Raw genomic sequence first — 19,563 nt, forward strand, 5'->3', positions numbered from 1 at the left:
GGAAGGAAGGTTGGTGGAGTGGTCGGCACGGAGGCAGGTGAGGGCTTCCCGACCTGAGGAGCAGAAGGGCTCGGCATGCGGCCTCCTCTGTAATCCTAAAGAGAGGCTGGACCAGAGCCCTTGCTGAGGATGCTAAAGGTTAGGAATCCTGGAACCCAGGGCTGGGCAAGAGGAGCCTCAGTGGTGCTAGGCCTGTGAGCGGCCCTGGGAGGGTAGAGTGGATGTTGTGTGTGCAGGAAGGAAACCAGAGAGTGTGTCTGCAATGAATGTATTTGGTTGTTTGTTGTGACAGCGACTGGATTCGTGATCGTGCCTATGTGACAATGTAATTGTGTGGGTGAGGGGTTGTGTGAATGGAGCTTATGATTGTGGGTGGCTATTTGTAAACCCGTTTACTTGCATAAAAGCACATTTACACAAACCGTTACACTCAGACTTACACCATCAGGCAGTTAGGGAGACACTACAGTAGTCACCTATAGATTCATACACACAACACAAAGCCAAAATCATGCCGAAACCGGTTTGGCTCAGTGGATAGAGCATCAGCCTGCGGACTGAAGGGTCCCAGGTTCGATTCCGGTCAAGGGCATGTACCTGGGTTGCGTGCACATCCCCAGTAGGAGATGTGCAGGAGGCGGCTGATCGATGTTTCTCTCCCATCGATGTTTCTGACTCTCTATCTCTCTCCCTTCCTCTCTGTGTAGAATCAATAAAATATATTTAAAAAAAAACAAAAAAACAAAGCCAAAATCACATAATTTACCCCCAAGTTTATCATCATCACACAACCTTAGAAAAAGCCACATAGGTACTAAAAACAACCACCACCACCACCCCCACCACCACCCCGAAACAACCACCACCACCATTACCCTTATGTCCACTTAGTCCTCACAAACAATTATCTGAGGCACTCACACATACCACTAAGAATCATAGAAACAGCTATGATGGACGATAGACACAGACAGGTCTACTCTACATCGCACTCAAGGTCACACAGAGTTTGAGTTCCAAGAAAGGTCTGGTGTCTCATAATTCTTCTCTACCTCACTACTTCTGCCATTCCCCTTAAAAATACCTAGGGAAGGAGGAAAGAATGGCACTGTAACACATCCAAAAATGGTGTCTGAGATGATTAGGTGCTGCTTCTTACCTGAAATGTGCATATTAACTATTATAGATGTCCCCCATTTCCCTCCCCTCTTTGCCCACCTCCATCCAGCCCCTGACCCCCTTTCTCCAGTCCCCTGGCCTTCACCACATGGTGGTCTATGTCCATGAGCTATACTATACGTGCTTTGGTTTAATCTCTTCACCTTCTTTTATCCAATCTGTCCCCCAGCCACGCCCCCCACCCCCGATATCTGTCAGTCTGTTTCATGTATCCATGCCTCTGGTTCTGTTTTTGTCAGTTTATTTTGTTCATGAGATTCCACATGTAACTGAGATCATATGGTATTTGTTTTCCTCTGATGACTTATTTTGCTTGGCATAATAATCTCCAGCTCCATCCATATTAACTTTTATTTATTTTTTTTAAAATATATTTTATTGATTTTTCACAGAGAGGAAGGGAGAGAGATAGAGAGCCAGAAACATCGATGAGAGAGAAACATCGATCAGCTGCCTCCTGCACATCTCCCACCGGGGATATGCCCGCAACCCAGGTACATGCCCTTGACCGGAATCGAACCCGGGACCCTTCAGTCCACAGGCCGACGCTCTATCCACTGAGCCAAACCGGTTTCGGCCATATTAACTTTTAAAATTCCTGTGTTATATTACTTTATTTAAAGTAAGAGTTATAATTCTTCAACCATGCTGAACATTTTGTTGCAAATTCTTTTACTCTCCTTATATGCATACATATATGCTTATGTACAAAAGTACACCATGGTACACATGGTGTTGTAATTCCTTATTTAAAGATATTTAGGTCTCTGTCTGTACTCAAGGATAAATTTCAGCAGATTTTCCATGACACTTCCAGGTGTGATTCTTTCTCACCAGTACTTCGAACTAAATGCTAAATGCTCAGGTATTTATTTTGCTCTGGAATTTTTTCCTATTTATTTATTCTTTTCCATGTGTTATTTTTGACATTTCCATTATACATACATTAAGTCTTTTTGGGCCATTTACTATTTCCTTGATCTTTTCTTAATGTCCATTTCCTTTTCCCTCTTATTCAGTGATAATTTGGTCAGGGTAGGTCTGAGCAGGTCAGTTTGGTTCATATCATTATAACATTGGGACACTGGTCTGCCTCTCTAAATTCCCCCTACTAAAGACCCTGGGCCCATCTTTCTTTTTTTCTTTTTCTTTTTAAAAATCTTCATTGTTAGGAGTATTACAGATGCCCTCCTTTTCACCCCTATTGCCCCCCTTCCACCTCATTCCTGCCCTGCCCCAGGCCTTCACCACTTTATTGTATGTGTCCATAGGTAATACATATATACATATATAATCTTTGGTTAATCTATTCCTGCCCCACTTCCCCCTTCCCCCTGAGATTCATCAGTCTGTTCCTGTTTCCACGCCTCTGCTTCTATTTTATTTATCAGTTTATTTTGTTCATTAGATTTCTTATTCATTTATTTTGATTTTTAGATTCAGTTTTTGATAGATATGTATTATTGCTATTTTGTATTTTATTGTTTATATTTTTATCATTTTTTCTCCTCCTTCCCCTCCTCCTTCTCCTTCTTCTTCCTCTTCCTCTTCTTAAAAAATACCCTTCAAAATTCCCTGTAATACTGCTTTGGTGGTGATGGATTCCTTTTAGCTTCTTCTTGTCTGTGAAGCTCTTTATCTGACCTTTAGTTCTAAATAATTTAGCTGGGCAATCTTGGTTGTAGGTCCTTGCTATTCATCACTTTGAATATTTCTTGCCACTCCCTTCTGGCCTGCAAAGTTCCTGTTGAGACATCAGTTGACAGTTGTATGGGAACACCCTTGTAGGTAAGTAACTACTTTTCTCTTGCTTCTTTTAAAATTGTCTCTTTGTCTTTGACCCTTGGCATTTTAATTATGATGTGTCTTGATGTGGGCCTTTTTGTGTTCCTCTTATTTGTGTCTCTCTGTGCTTTCTGGACTTATAAGTCTATTTCTTTCACCAAGTAGGGGAAGTTTTCTGTCAATATTTCTTCAAATAGGTTTTCAATACCTTGCTCTCTCTCTTCTCCTTCTGGCACCTCCATAATGTGAATGTTGGTATGCCTGAAGTCGTCCCAGAGGCTCCTTACAATATCTTCTTATTTTTGGATTCTTTTTTCTTTTTGCTCTTCTGACTGGGTATTTTTTGCTTCCCCATTTTTCAACTGTTGATTTGATTCTTAGATTCCTCTACTCCACTGTTGAATCCCTGTAAATTATTCTTTATTTCAGTTAGTGTATGCTTTATTTCTGACTGGTCCTTTTTTATGTTGTTGATGCTCTAATTTCCTTGAAATTCTCACTAAGTCCCTTGAAGCTCTCATTAATTCCCTTGAAGCTCTCATTAAGATCCTTGAGCAACCTTATAACCATGGTTTTAAACTCTGTATCCAGTAGTTTGCTTGCTTCTATTTCTTTCATTTGTGACATATTTCTTGGTCTCCACATTTTGGCTGCTTCCCTGTGTTTGTTTCTATGTATTAGGTAGAGCTGCTATGTCTCCTTGAATTGGTAGAGTGGCCTTGTGTAGTAGGTGTCCTGTAGGGCCTAGTGGTTCAGCCTACCCAGTCACCTGAGCTGGGCTCTCTAGGTGTACCCCTGAGTGGGCTGTGTGCACAGTCTTGTAGTAGTTGAGCCTTGATTGTTCTTGGTGTCACTGAGAGGAACTGACCTTCAGGCCAATTGGCTGTGAGGACCAGCTGTGTCTACAATGTAAGAGCTGCTGTGCAGGAGACACCCCTATGGAGCACAACTTGCTTCAGTGGGGCTTTGGTACTCACTGAGAGTGTGCCTTGAGTGTGTCACTTGTGGATATGTAGAGTTGTAATCTGGTATGGTCTGAAGCTGTCCACTGGGTGCAATGGTTCTGGCACGTCCCGGGATGTGCAATGTCAGCCACTGCCTGGGGCCACCTGACAGGAGCTACAGAGAGATCTGCAGATGGTTGCTACTTGTATTGGGCTTGGAAGTGCCCAGGTGATGCCCAGCTCTGTAGCAAGGCAGACTGATGTTAGTGCTGGGTCTTGGGCCTCTTATTGAAGGTACACTGACTCCAGCTGGTGAAGGTTTGAGAGATTTCAGGAGAGTCTGAAGTCAAAGCCTGAACAGGCCATTCGTATCTAAAAGCTGCTGCAAGCAACTTGGGTAGGGCTGCAAGTTGGATGGGGCGGGGTCTCCAGAAATCACCAGGATGGAGCAAACAGTGTGGGCCATGCTGATGGAAACTCAGAAAAGGCTGCCAGTCAGCCCTGTGATGGGAGAGGTTCCAGAACAGGAACAATGACCCCTATGAGCACCCCTGTCTATGAGAAAGCCAACCCTGACTTCCTGGCCTGATGCCAGACCATCCACTTCTTTCCCGTATGTCTCTGGATCCCCTAAAGCTGCCAGCCCAGTGGCACTGGAGCTTAGAAGAAACTGAACCATGTAAGTTCATGCACCATCCCTTTAAGAGGGACACCTGGGACTCCAACAGCCTCTATGTCATTCAGCCACAATCTGGCTGGTTTTTACAGCCTGAAGTTACAGGGACTTCTCTTGCCAGCTCTGGACCCTAGGCTGGGTGTCTGGTGTGGGGCTTGGATCCCTTGTTCCTCATGGGAGGGAGGCCTCTACAGGCACAATATCTCTCCCAATTAAGCCACATGTGGGTGTTGGACCAGCTCATTCCACATCTCCTACCTATCTCAATGTGCTTTCTTCTTCTCTAGTTTGAATGATGGTTGATCTGTATTTTAGTTGTAGTTTTGATGTGGTTGTGGGAGGCGGTGAGTACCTAATTTACTTTCACCACCATCTTGGTTCTCCTCCAGTCTTTCGTTCTTTTTTTAATTAAATCTTTATTGTTCAGATTATTACATTTGTTCCTCTTTTTTCCCCCATAACTCCCCTCCACCCAGTTCCCACCCCACTCTCTGCCCTCACTCTCCACCCACTGTCCTCATCCATAGGTGTACGATTTTTGTCCAGTCTTTTCCCACATCCCCCACACCCCTTTCCTCCCCAAGAATAGTCAGTCCACTCCTGTTCTATGTCCTTGATTCTATTATAATCACCAGTTCATTCTGTTCATCAGATTATTTATTCACTTGAATTTTAGATTCACTTGTTGATAGATGTGTATTTGTTGTTCATAATTTGTATCTTTACCTTTTTCTTCTTCTTCCTCTTCTTAAAGGATACCTTTCAGCATTTCATATAATACTGGTTTGGTGGTGATGAACTCCTTTAGCTTTTTCTTATCTGTGAAGCTCTTTATCTGACCTTCCGTTCTGAATGATAGCTTTGCTGGATAAAGTAATCTTGGTTGTAGGTTCTTGGTATTCATCACTTTGAATATTTCTTGCCACTCCCTTCTGGCCTGCAAAGTTTCTGTTGAGAAACCAGCTGACAGTCGTATGGGTATTCCCTTGTAGGTAACTGGCTGTCTTTCTCTTGCTGCTTTTAAGATTCTCTCTTTATCTTTTGCTCTTGGCATTTTAATTATGATGTGTCTTGGTGTGGTCCTCTTTGGATTCCTTTTGTTTCGGGTTCTCTGTGCTTCCTGGACTTGTAAGTCTATTTCTCTCACCAGGTAGGGGAAGTTTTCTGTCATTATTTCTTCAAATAGGTTCACAATATCTTGCTCCTTCTCTTCTTCTGGCACCCCTATAATTCTGATGTTGGTACACTTGAAGCTGTCGCACAGGCTCCTTACACTATCTTCGTATTTTTGGATTCTTTTTTCATTTTGCTTTTCCGGTTGGGTGTTTTTTGCTTCTTCATATTTCAAATCTTTGACTGGATTCTTGCGCTCCTCTGGTCTGCTGTTGGGAGTCTGTATAATATTCTTTATTTCAGTCAGTGTATGCTTAATTTCTAGTTGGTCCTTTATCACAACATCAAGGGTCTCACTATATTTCTTGAGGGTCTCATTAAGTTTATCGGCGGTTTCTAGAAAATTCTTGAAAAACCTTAAAAGTGTCGTTTTGAACTCTATATCCTGTAGTTTGCTTTCCTCCATTTCTGTCATTTGTGTCCTGTTCCTTTGTCTCAGCATTTTTTATGCTTCGCTGTGTCGATAGAGTGGCTTTCTGTACTAGGTTTCCTATAGGGCCCAGTGGCTCAGCCTCCCCAATTACCTGAAGTAGACACTCTTGGTGCACCCCTTTGTGGGCTGTGTGCACAGTCTTGTTGTAATTAAGCCCTGATTGTTGTAGGTATCAATTGGGAGGAATTGACCTCCAGGCCAATTGGCTGTGAGAATCAGCTGTGTCTATGGTGGGAGAACTTCTGTGCTGAAGACACCCTTCTGGGGCAAGACTTGCTTCAGTGGGGCTTTGGTGCTCACTAAGTCTGCCCCCTGAGTGTGTCCCTTATGGATCTGAGGAGTTGTAATTGGATGGTCCCACTCTGACCACTGGGTTACACTGGCTCTTGGATCTAAGGAGATGCTAATCTAGTCTCTGCCTGAGGCTCCCCAGCAGAAGCCAGCTGTAAAGCAATGCAAGTTGTCCTGGGCCTTGGGGCAGCTGCAGTTTGTTAAGCAATTTTCAGATTACAAAGGGCTGGGCCTTTCATATGCAAAAGCCTCAGTGCACGGCTTGGGCAGGGCATGGTCCCACGGGATCAAAAGTGCGGGCGGAGCGAGCAGTATGGCTGCTCTCAGTCCTGTTCTCAGAGGCCCCAGCAATCACTGTGAGCGCCTCCGAGAGAAAGCTGCCCTGGAGTTCTGACCGATGCCACACAGTCCCGTTTCTCTCGTATGAGTCTGGGTCCCCAGAGACTCACCTGAAACTGGAGCTCAGAACCTGAGATTCCCTCCCAATTGAAAAAGACAACTGCGCCCTCAGCAGCCAGCCCTCTCCACATGCACCTCCACACCTTTGTATTTTACTTCCGCACCGCACCTCCTCTGAGTCTCAGTATGTTTTTCTCTTTCCTTCTAGTTGTAGAATTTCCACTCAGCCAGCCTTCCTGTGGTTCTGGATAATGTCTGTTCCGTCTTTTAATTGTATTTTTTTTAAATTAAATCTTTATTGTTCAGATTATTACATTTGTTCCTCTTTTTTTCCCTCATAACTCCCCTCCTCCCAGTTCCCGCCCCACCCTCCGCCCTCACTCCCCACCCACTTTCCTCTTCCATAGGTGCACGATTTTTGTCCAGTCCCTTTCCGCATCTCCCACACCCCGTTCCCCCCCAAGAATAGTCAGTCCATTCCCTTTCTATGTCCCTGATTCTATTATGATCACCAGATTATTTATTCACTTGATTCTTAGATTCACTTGTTGATAGATGCATATTTGTTGTTCATAATTTGTATCTTTACCTTTTTCTTCTTCTTCCTCTTCTTAAAGGATACCTTTCAGCATTTCATATAATCCTGGTTTGGTGGTGATGAACTCCTTTAGCTTTTTCTTATCTGTGAAGCTCTTTATCTGACCTTCCGTTCTGAATGATAGCTTTGCTGGATAAAGTAATCTTGGTTGTAGGTTCTTGGTATTCATCACTTTGAATATTTCTTGCCATTCCCTTCTGGCCTGCAAAGTTTCTGTTGAGAAATCAGCTGACAGTCGTATGGGCATTCCCTTGTAGGTAACTGGGTTTCTTTCTCTTGATGCTTTTAAGATTCTCTCTTTGTCTTTTGCTCTTGGCATTTTAATTATGATGTGTCTTGGTGTGGTCCTCTTTGGATTCCTTTTGTTTGGGGCTCTCTGTGCTTCCTGGACCTGTAAGTCTATTTCTTTCACCAGGTGGGGGAAGTTTTCTGTCATTATTTCTTCAAATAGGTTTTCAATATCTTGCTCTCTCTCATCTTCTGGCACCCCTATAATTCTGATGTTGGTACGCTTGAAGCTGTCCCAGAGGCTCCTTACACTATCTTCGTATTTTTGGATTCTTTTTTCATTTTGCTTTTCCGGTTGGGTGTTTTTTGCTTCTTCGCATTTTGAATCTTTGACTTGATTCTTGCGCTCCTCTGGTCTGCTGTTGGGTGTCTGTATAATATTCTTTATTTCAGTCAGTGTATGCTTAATTTCTAGTTGGTTCTTTATCACAACATCAAGGGTCTCATTAGATTTCTTGAAGATCTCACTACATTTATCAGCGGTCTCACCAGTCTTTTCGAGGGCCTTACTAAGTTTATCGGCAGCTTCTAGACAGTTCTTGAGAGACCTTAAAAGTGTGGTTTTGAGCTCTATATCTTCCATTTCTGACATTTGCGTCCTGTTTCTTTGTCTCCGCATTTTTTTTATCTTTTCTTGGTGCACCCCCTAGTGGTCTTTGTGCGCAGTCTTGTTGTAGTTAAGCCTTGATTGTTGTCGGCAATACCAGGGGTGATTTGACCTCCAGGCTAACTGGCTATGAGAGTCAGCTGTGTCTTCAGTGGGAGAGCTTATGTGCTGGATCTCTAGGGCGGTGCTAATCTAGCCTTTGCCTGAGGCTATCCGGCAAATGGCTCTGCGCAGGGCTTGGGCGGGGCGGGTCCCCGGGGATCTACAGGGCAGGCGGAGCAAGCAGTTATAGCTGCTCTCAGTTCTGTCCCTAGGGGCTCTGCCTCTCAGAGTCCCAGCAACTGCTGCAAACCTTGGAGAGAAAGCTGCCTTCGAGTTCCGACCGAAGCCAGACAGCCCCGCTTCTCCCGTTTGAGTCTGGGTCCCCAGAGACTCGCCCGGATCTGGAGCTCAGAGTCTGAAACTCCCTCCTGATTGAAAACAACAACCGCACCCTCCGCCGCCAGCCCACTCCAGGCCCGCACTCCGCACCTGAGTATTTCACTTCAGCACTGCGCCTCCTCTGAGTCTGGGTATGATATTCTCTTTCCTCCTAGTTGTAGAATTTCCACTCAGCCAGCCTTCCTGTGGTTCTGGATGATGTCTGTTCTGTCCTTTAGTTATATCTCTGAAGTGGTTGTTCGAGGCAGCAATCTCCGGCGTTAACCTATGCCGCCATCTTGGTTTTCTCTAATTGTATTTTTGAAGTGGTTGTGCGAGGCAGCAAACTCCAGTGTTTACCTATGCTGCCATCTTTGTTTTCTCTTCCTCCCGTCTATCTTGACTCCATCCTGCTATAGTTGGATTTCCTCCTTGTTTTGAGTAAGGTCACAATTTGTCCAACTTTCCTCTAATCTTTCATGTATGTGTGATTGAGACCAGGGAGTAGGAGACATGAAAGGATAAGAAAAATATTCTAAAGTAGCACTTTGGGAGCTCAGAGTCAAGATTACCTCATGTCTTTGTTTTTCAACCCCTCTCATCCAACATTTTCTTTGGACTCTGAGTTTCTTCTAAAGTTTCTTCTAAAGTGTAACCAAGAAGAGAATAAATATGTTGATTTCTAAAAAGGCATGACCCATGTAAGTTGGTGTTTTCTGGTCCCTGATTGAAGTCACTTTTTTATATAGGTCATATGAATACCTGCATTATTTATCATGATATTGTTACCTAATTGAAATCATATAATAACTAAGAAAGTTATTATATGATTTAAATTATATAATGATGCCAAATGAGTGACTAAGTGATGATACCAAAACTTCAGGTTCTTCCTTTTTTGTTCCTCTCATCTCTAACCAGTGTTTATATACTCATTTTGAATCATTCTTTATTTCACATATGTTCAGTCTTCTACCAGAAACAAGGGGAGAAGAGAAATAGTATTTTTGAGGGAAATATTAGTGTTTCTCTTGTCAAAACTTTTGTTTGATAAGATGAATTTAAAAAATTTTTATCTTAAATTTTTAACTTTCTTTTTCTTGTTGACACTATTACAGATGTCTCCATTCCTCACCTTTGCCCATCTCCACCCAGTCTCCAATTCTGCCCGCCCCCCTTCCCTCTGGCCAACACTACACTGTTCTCTGTGTCTATGTGTTATGGATATATATTCTTTGGCTACTCTGTTCACCTTCTTTCATCAATCACCTATGCTGGCTCCCCTCTGACAGCTGTCAGTCTATTCCATGTATCCATGCCTCTGGTTCTATTTTGTCAGTTTATTTTGTCCATTAGCTTCCACATATAAGTGAGATCATATGGTATTTGTCTTTCTCTGACTGGTTTATTTCATTTAGAATAATAATCTCCAGATCCATCCATGCTGTTGCAAAAGGTAAGATTTCCTTATTTTTTATAGCCACTTAGTATTCCAGTGTGTAAATGTACCACAGCTTTCTTATCCACTCATTTACTGATGGGCACTTGGGCTATTTCCAGATCTTGGCTATTGTAAAAAATGCTACTATGGACATAGGAGTGCATATATTCTTTTGAATTAATGTTTCTGGATTCTTAGGATATATTCCCAGTAGTGGGATAACTGGGTCAAAAGGCAGTTCCATTTTTAATTTTTTTAAGAAACTCCATGCTGTTTTCTACAGTGGCTGCACCAGTCTGCATTCCTACCAACAGTGCACAAGGGCTCCCTTTTATTCACATCCTCACCAGCACTTGTTGATTTATTGACGATAGCCAGTTTAACAGGTGTGAGGTGGTATCTCATTGTGGTTTTAAATTGCATCACTCTGATGATTAGTGACATTGAACATTTTTTCATACATCTGTTGGCCATGTTATGTCCTCTTTGGAGAAGTGTCTATTAAGGTCCTTTGTCTATTTTTTTTTAATTAAATCTTTATTGTTCAGATTATTACATTTGTTCCTTCCCCCCCCCCCATAACTCCCCTCCTCCCAGTTCCCGCCCCACCCTCCGCCCTCACTCCCCACCCACTGTCCTCATCCATAGGTGCACGATTTTTGTCCAGTCTCTTCCCGCATCTCCCACACCCCTTTCCCCCCCAAGAATAGTCAGTCCATTCCCTTTCTATGTCCCTGATTCTATTATAATCAACAGTTCATTCTGTTCATCAGATTATTTATTCACTTGATTCTTAGATTCACTTGTTGATAGATGCATATTTGTTGTTCATAATTTGTATCTTTACCTTTTTCTTCCTCTTCCTCTTCTTAAAGGATACCTTTCAGCATTTCATATAATCCTGGTTTGGTGGTGATGAACTCCTTTAGCTTTTCCTTATCTGTGAAGCTCTTTATCTGACCTTCAATTCTGAATGATAGCTTTGCTGGATAAAGTAATCTTGGTTGTAGGTTCTTGGTATTCATCACTTTGAATATTTCTTGCCACTCCCTTCTGGCCTGCAAAGTTTCTGTTGAGAAATCAGCTGACAGTCGTATGGGTATTCCCTTGTAGGTAACTGAGTTTCTTTCTCTTGCTGTTTTTAAGATTCTCTCTTTATCTTTTGCTCTTGGCATTTTAATTATGATGTGTCTTGGTGTGGTCCTCTTTGGATTCCTTTTGTTTGGGGTTCTCCGCGCTTCTTGGACCTGTAAGTCCATTTCTTTCACCAGGTGGGGGAAGTTTTCTGTCATTATTTCTTCAAATAGGTTTTCAATATCTTGCTCTCTCTCATCTTCTGGCACCCCTATAATTCTGATGTTGGTATGCTTGAAGCTGTCCCAGAGGCTCCTTACACTATCCTCGCATTTTTGGATTCTTTTTTCATTTTGCTTTTCCGGTTGGATGTTTTTTGCTTCCTGGCATTTCAAATCATTGACTTGATTCTTGCGCTCCTCTGGTCTGCTGTCGGGCGTCTGTATAATATTCGTTATTTCAGTCCGTGTGTGCTTAATTTCTAGTTGGTTCCCCAATATAAGATCGAGGGTCTTATTAGTTTTTGTGTAGATCTCATTAAGTTTATCGGCAGCTTCTAAACAGTTCTTGAGAGACCTTAAAAGTGTGGTTCTGAACTCTATTTCTTCCATTGACAATTTTGTCCTGTTTCTTTGTCTCCGCATTTTGTTATGCTTCCTTGGTGCACCCCCTAGTGGCCTTTGTTCGCAGTCTTATAGATAAATCTTGATTGTTGTAGCTAATTCCAGGGAGGGTTTGACCTCCAGGCCAAGTGGCTATGAGAATCAGCTGTGTCAGCAGTGAGAGAACTTCTGTCCTCTAGGGAGGTGCTAATCTAGCCTTTGCCTGAGGCTATCCGGCAAATGGTTCTGTGCTGGGCTTGGGCGGGGCGGGTCGCACAGGATCAACAGGGTGTGCCGGAGAGAGCAGTTATGGCGGCTCTCAGTCCTGTCCCAAGGGGCTCTGCCTCTCTGAGTCCCAGCACCCGCTGCAAAGCTCGGAGAGAAAGCTGCACTCGCTCTGACCGAAGCCAGACAGTCCCGCTTCTCCCGTTTGAGTCTGGGTCCCTAAAGACTCGCCCGGATCTGGTGCTCAGAGTCTGCGACTCCCTCCCGATTGAAAACAACAACCGCGCCCTCCGCCGCCAGCCCGCTCCGCGCACTCCGCACCTCAGAATTTGACTTCAGCACTGCGCCTCCTCTGAGTGTCCGTATGCGTTTCTCTTTCCTCCTAGTTGTAGGACTTCCACTCAGCCAGCGTTCCTGTGGTTCTGGGCGATGTCCCCTACGTTTTTTGGTTTCACTTTTGAAGTAGTTGTTCAAAGCAGCAAACTCCGGCGTTAACCTATGCCGCCATCTTGGTTCTCTCCTTTGTCTATTTTTAAATTGCATTGTTTGTCTCTCTGGTGTTGATTTCTATAAGTTCTTTACATCTTCAGGAAATTAATCCTTCATCAGATGTATCACTGACAAATATATTCTTCCATACAGTGGTTTCCCTTTTCATTTTGCTTCATGGTTTCTTTTGCTGTACAAAAGCTTTTTACTTTAATGTAATCCCATTTATTTATTTTTTCCTTTGTTTTTCTTGCCATATGAGATACATTGGCAAAAATATTGCTGTGAGAGATGTTTGAGAAGTTACTGGCAAGTTTTCTTTTAGGATTTTTTACAGTTTTGTGACTTACATTTAAGTCCTCTATCCATGTTGAGTTTATTTTTTGTGTATGGTGTAAGTTGGTGGTCTAGTTTCATTTTTTGCATGTACCTGTCTAACATTACCAACACTATTTATTGAAGAGACTGTCTTTACTCCATTGTGTGCTCTTTCCATCTTTGTCAAATATTAATTGACCACAAAGGTGTGGGTTTATTTCTGGGCTCTCCATTTTGTTCCATTGATCTAGCTGCCTATTCTTATGCCAGTACTAGGCTGTTTTGATTACAGTGACCTTATAGTGTAATCTGATATCAAGTATTGTGATACCTCCAAGTTTGTTCTTTTTCAAGATTGCTGAGGCTATCGAGGTCTTTTTTGTTTTTATATAAATTTTTGGAATATTTGTTCTAGATCTGTGAAATATGCCATTGGTATTTTAATAGGAATTGTGTTGAATCTATCCATTGCTTTACATAGTATGGACATTTCAATATGACAGGCACTCATCTAAGTAACTAGAACTAAATCCTAGTGGGGGGGAAATGAGACACATACAAATCATGTCTTGTATAACTTAACTTGTAGTGAGAGAGACAAAATAAATATGTAATTATATAGTGCAAGACAACACAAGAAACACTGATACACACACACACACACACACACACACAGCCTGTATAATAAAGCCTAATATGCAAATTGACCAAACAGCAGAACAAGCAGTGGAACGACTGGTTGCTATGAAGTGCACTGACCACCAAGGAACAGATGCTTAACACAGGAGCTGCCCCCTGGTGATCAGTGCACTCCCACAGGGGGAGCGCTGCTCAGTCAGAAGCCAGGCTCATGGCTGGTGAGCACATCAGCAGTGGTGGAAGCCTCTCCTGCCTCCACAACAGCACTAAGGAGCAGCAAGCCGAGCAGTAGGAGCAGTGAGGAGGCAGGCAGTAATAAGCAAGGGGTCCTAGACTGTGAGAGAGCGAAGGCTGGAATGAGGAACAACCCCCCCCCAGTGCTCGAATTTCGTGCACTGGGCCTCTAGTATATATACCTAATATTTATCCGTATATACATATATGTATATCTTATCTAATAAAGCATGAATATGCAAATTGACTATCACACCATAATGGTCAAGATGGCTGCGCCCACAGTGGAGGCAGGTATTCCGTAACACAAGATGGCTGCACCTACAGCTGAGGCCGAGTTCCTGTAACGAGCCTTAATGAGCAGTCAGCAGGGACCTGAGGCTGCGTGGTTCTGGGCCACCTCAGGCCACGCCCCCCACCCGGCAGGGCTTGATGGAGGACCTCAGGCTGCAACCCCGCCCCAGGGCCGGGCTGGGGGACCTCAGGCTGTACCACCTTCCTTGGCACCGGGCCAGGGAACCTGAGGCTGTGCCCCACACCCCGGTGCTGGACCGTAGGACCTGAGGCCACACCCTCCACCCGGTGGGGCTTGACAGGGGACCTCAGGCCATGCCCCCTGCCCATCGGGGCTTGATAGGGGACCTCAGGGAGCACCCCCACCCTGATGCTGGGCCTGGGGACCTCAGGCCGTTCCACCCACCCCGGCACCAGGCCGGAGGACCTGAGGCCGCACCCCCCGCCCAGTGGGGCTTGACAGGGGACCTCAGGCCATGCCCCCTGCCCAGCAGGGCTTGATGGGGAACCTCAAGGCATGACCCCTGCCCCGGCCCAGGCTGGGGAACCTCAGGCTGCGCACCCCGCCCCGGGTCGGGGGACCTGAGGCTGCACCCCCCGCCCAGTGGGGCTTGACAGGGGACCTCAGGCCATGCCCCCTGCCCAGCAGGGCTTGATGGGGAACCTCAAGGCGTGACCCCTGCCCCGGCCCAGGCTGGGGAACCTCAGGCTGCGCACCCCGCCCCGGGTCAGGGGACATGAGGCTGCACTTCCTGCCTGGCGGTGCTTGACAGGGGACCTCAAGCCGTGCCCCATGGCCTGGGCCAGGGGACCTCAAGGCGCTCCACCCGGCCTGGGCCGGGGTACCTCAGGCTGCGCCCTTCACCCGGTGCTGGGCCAGGTGACCTGAGGCCGCGACCCCCACCTGGTGGGGCTTGATAGGGGTGGGGCCAGCAGGGTCTGGATCTAGTCCAACAGGGGTGGTGCCGGCTGGGCTTGGGTCTCACGCAATTTCAAGGCACATGTGGTGGGTGGGGAATTGACTCTGGTTCCTGTGCGTGCCCCAGACTCTGACAGGAGGAAGATTTTCATATATATTTTACTAAATTTCTTTCATTTCTGACACTTCTATTATAGAGAAAGGGCAAATAGAAATATTAAAATATTTCCTCTAATTAATTCCCTTTTAATGTGCACGAATTTCGTGCACTGGGTCATTAGTGTGTGTGTGTGTGTGTATGCACACACACACACACACACACACACACACTAGGTGTACCGGTTAATAATGCAGATTTTTTTCATTGGATGGAGTTACACATATGTTGATATACATGCAATTTAATATGTATGCTATTTTGTTGTATTGACAACAAGCTTCAAAACTTCATATGTCAAATTTGCTGAAGGTGTTAATATCATAGATATTTTTACACTTAAAAATGTTGAATTTTGGGCCAAAAAAAAGAGCATTTACAGGAAGTTATAATTCATTACTTTATTTTGAAGAAAAGTGCTGCTGAATACTTCAGGAAGCTTATGGTGAACATGCTACATCTCAAGATACTTGTGAGTGCTGGTTTAAACACTTTAAAAGTGATGATTTCGATGTGAAAGACAAAGAACATCCAGGTCAACTGAAAAAGTTTGAAGACCAACAGTTACAAGCATTATTGGATGAAGATGCATGTCAAACTCAAAAACAACTTGCAGAAAGATTGAACGTTGCTCAGCAAACAATTTCCGATCATTTACAAGCAATGGGAAAGATTTTAAAGGAAGGAAAATGGGTGCCACATCAACTGAATGAAAGACAAATGGACAACCAAAAAGTCATCAGTAAAATGTTGCTTCAACGGCATGAAAGAAAGTCTTTTTTGCATCGAATTGTGACTGGCAATGAAAAGTGAATTTATTTTGAGAATCCCAAATGCACAAAGTCATGGGTTGATCCAGGTCAACCATCAACATTGACTGTAAGGCCAAATCGCTTTAGGAAGAAGACAATGCTCTGTGTTTGGTGGTATCAGGAAGGTGTGGTGTATTATGAGCTTCTAAAACCAGGTGAAACCATTAATACTGATTGCTACAGACAACAAATAACCAATTCGAACCATGCTTTGATCGTGAAATAACCAGAATGTGCCAGAAGACACGGCAAAGTAATTTTGCTTCATGATGACACACCATCACACACTTCAAAACCAGTTAAAGACACGTTAAAATATCTTGCCTGGGAAGTATTAACCCACCCGCCGTATTCACCAGACCTTGCTCCTTCCGATTACCACTGTTCCGATCGATGGCACACGCACTTTCTGAGCAGCACTTCAAAACATACAAAGAAGTGGAAAATTGGGTCTCTGAATGGTTTGCCTCAAATCAAGAAAAGTTCTATTGGAACAGTATCCATAAATTACCTGAGAGATGGGGAAATGTGTAGCTAGCGATGGACATTACTTTGAATAAAGCACTTTTGATGTTTCTCTTGAAATTATCGTGTTTTCTTTGATTACAAAATCCGCATTATTAACCAGTACACCGTGTGTGTGTGTGTGTGTGTGTGTGTGTATGTATGTATGTATGTATAATTATATGGTAAACTTAAGACCAATGAGCAAATATGTGCCTTATGAGTAAGTGTATATGAGCTTTAGCTCACCTATTAAAAGAAAAAGGCTTTTAGAATTAATCACAAATAAAACTCAACTCTATATCTGACATTTAAGTGATTCTGTAATTTAGAAATGTTACTTAAAAGGATGGATAAATTATATCAGGCAAATAGAAACTAAAAAAAGCAGACTAAAATTCAGGCCACATCACACCATTAAACAAGGCAAAGAAGGGGCACTATATAATTCTAAGATTTAAATTTAAAAATGAAGATATAATAGTTATGAATGCACATGTATCAAATATTACAGCAACAACTTTCCAAAAGTAAATGGAAGGACACTCAGAAGAAGAAATAGATACTTGCCAGCATTAGGAGACATTAATTCACTCAAAGTCAGACCAAATGGACACAATTTAGTGAGAATATAGAAGTCCTAAATCACATACTCCCTGAAATTTCCCTTATTAATGTAGATTAAATTCTGTATGCTAATAATAGTGAATATCCATTATTTTCAAGTGTCATGGGCCAGTGGAATTTACTAGCAAAATCAGAAAAATAAAATTACTTTTAGCAGCAGTTGGTAAAATCTGTCTTAATCATTCCTGGATCAAAGAAGAAATATAACCTAAAAATGAAGAATTTATATTAATCAGCAATAGCATTACATATTGGCACACATAGGACTTAGTTAAAGCATATCTCTAAGGGAAAGGTCATAGCTTTAAATGCTTTGCACAAAAATTAATGAAAAAAATGTAAAAGGGACTAGAAGGAAATATAGAAGGCCTTTCCAAAGATAAAAATTATATACATTGGAAAACAGGCAAAAATTATAACTAATATGATAAATCAATAGGACAAACCATCAGCTCTCGAATCAGGAAAGAAAAGAGAGATCACCAAAAAAAAAAAAAAAAAAATTAAAAGGGGAAAATCAACAGAAACAAAGAAAATTAAAAAGAATGTTGGAAAAATACTTTATTTGATTCTTTGCAAATATATTTAATTATATTTAATTTATCCACATATATACTATTTTCAATTGCTCTTTACATGAACATGTCTTTATTACACCATAATTTATATAATAAGTCATGAAAGGCAACCCCCTCCTCAATTCACCAGTGAAGTCATCTGTGGAAGAGAGAATAATGAGCCACCCCACCTCCCATTATAAGATATCTACATGCTAATCCTGGAACCTGTTCATATATTACCGTAAGTGGCAAAAGAGATTTTGCAGATATGATTAATAGCTTTGAGATGGGGAGATTATCTTGGATTATCTGAAGAGTCAGGGTCAGAGAGAGATGTAAGTATGGAATACGAATACTTCTATTAGAGAAATCAACATTGCTGAATTTGGAGGAAGGGGACCACCAGCCAAGAAATGTTAACTGGCCTCTATAAACTAGAGCTTCCAGAAAGGTACCTTGATTTAGTCTAGAAAAACCCTTGTTGGACTTCTATAGAACTGTAAGATAATACCTTTGCTGTTTTAAGCTATGATATTTGTGGTGATTTGTTTCAGCAGCAGTAGAAAACTTATATGCCATCTGAGTTTGGAGTTTTCTCCATGGAGAACTTTCAATTTCCTTAATATAGAGCTTTTTTGGAGCGGGCATTTCTTCTTAAATCAATGTATTAAATTGTGTTTTTCAAGGAATCTATTTATCTCAACTTAGATACCATATCTATTGGAATAAAGTTGTTCATAGTATTCCCTTCCCCCCCCCCCCTGCCCTGCCTTTTATTTTAATTCCTCATCCAAGGATATTTTTTCCATTGATTTTCAGACAGAGTAGAAGGGAGGGAGGTGATTGAGGGGGAGGAGGGAGGGAGGGAGGGAAAGAGAGAGAGAGAGAGAGAGAGAGAGAGAGAGAGAGAGAGAGAGAGAGAGAAACATCAACATGAGAGAGACATCAATTGGTTACTTCCCACATGCACCCCAACCGGGGTGGGGATCAAACCTGCAACCCTTCTGTCTGTGGGCTGACACTCTATCCCCTGAGCCAAACCAGCCAGGGTTCCCTTATTTTTCTTTTAATGACAGATCTATAATGATGCTCCCTTTTGAATTCTTGATATTGATAATTTATTTCTTCTTCTCTTGGTCAATATACTAATATTTTAACAATTTTAACGATCTTTTCAAAGAACCAGCTTTTAGTTCTATTGATTTTCTCTCAGTTCGCCCTTGGTATTTCATTGATTACTGGTCTTATTTGTTCTTTCTTTTCTTCTGCATAATTTAGATTTAATCTTATCTTCTTTTATTCTAGCTTAAAATTCCTATGGGTTTTACCCATGTGTTATTTAGAAGAGTGTTTTTTAATTTCCAAATTTTTGAGGACTTTTCAGATCTTTCTGATGATTCAGTTTTAATTTATTTTGTGGTCAGAGAACATCTCTGTAATTTCAGTCCTACTCGATTTGTTTTATTGCCCAAAACGTGGACTGTCTTGGTGAATACTCCCTATGCACTTGGGAAAAAATGGGTATTATACTGTTTTGGAGTAGTGTCAGTTAGGTCAACTTGTTTGTAGTGCTGATCAACTCTTTCTATATCTTTACTGTTTTGTTTTTTTGTCACTTGGCCTAACAAGTATTGAGAGAGGACTGCTGAAACCACCAAATACAATTGTGGATTTGTGACAATTGTCTCAGTTTTTGCTTTGTGTGTTTTAAAGCTTTATTAGGTGCATGCATATTTAGGATTGTTATATCCTCTTGATTAATAGATCCCTTTATCATGAAATGTTCCTTTTGGCAATATAATTTTTCCTTTTTTAATGTAACTCCTTCTGCTTTCTTTTTCAATTGTTTCATGACATATCTTTTTTCCTTCCTTG

At 42.5% G+C, this 19,563-nt stretch overlaps 1 long non-coding RNA gene across 1 annotated transcript in view; it reads left to right on the top strand.

Moving 5' to 3' along the window:
* LOC132217033 (uncharacterized) overlaps positions 1-16,572 on the top strand; it is a 238,102-nt gene extending 221,530 nt beyond the window's left edge. Inside the window, exon 2 of the long non-coding RNA XR_009448837.1 lies at positions 16,434-16,572. This is a non-coding gene — a long non-coding RNA (uncharacterized LOC132217033). The remainder of the gene's footprint in view (positions 1-16,433) is intronic.
* Positions 16,573-19,563: the final 2,991 nt, after the last annotated feature.

This window comes from Myotis daubentonii, chromosome 15 (genome assembly GCF_963259705.1).
Source record: "Myotis daubentonii chromosome 15, mMyoDau2.1, whole genome shotgun sequence".
Lineage (NCBI taxonomy): Eukaryota > Metazoa > Chordata > Mammalia > Chiroptera > Vespertilionidae > Myotis > Myotis daubentonii.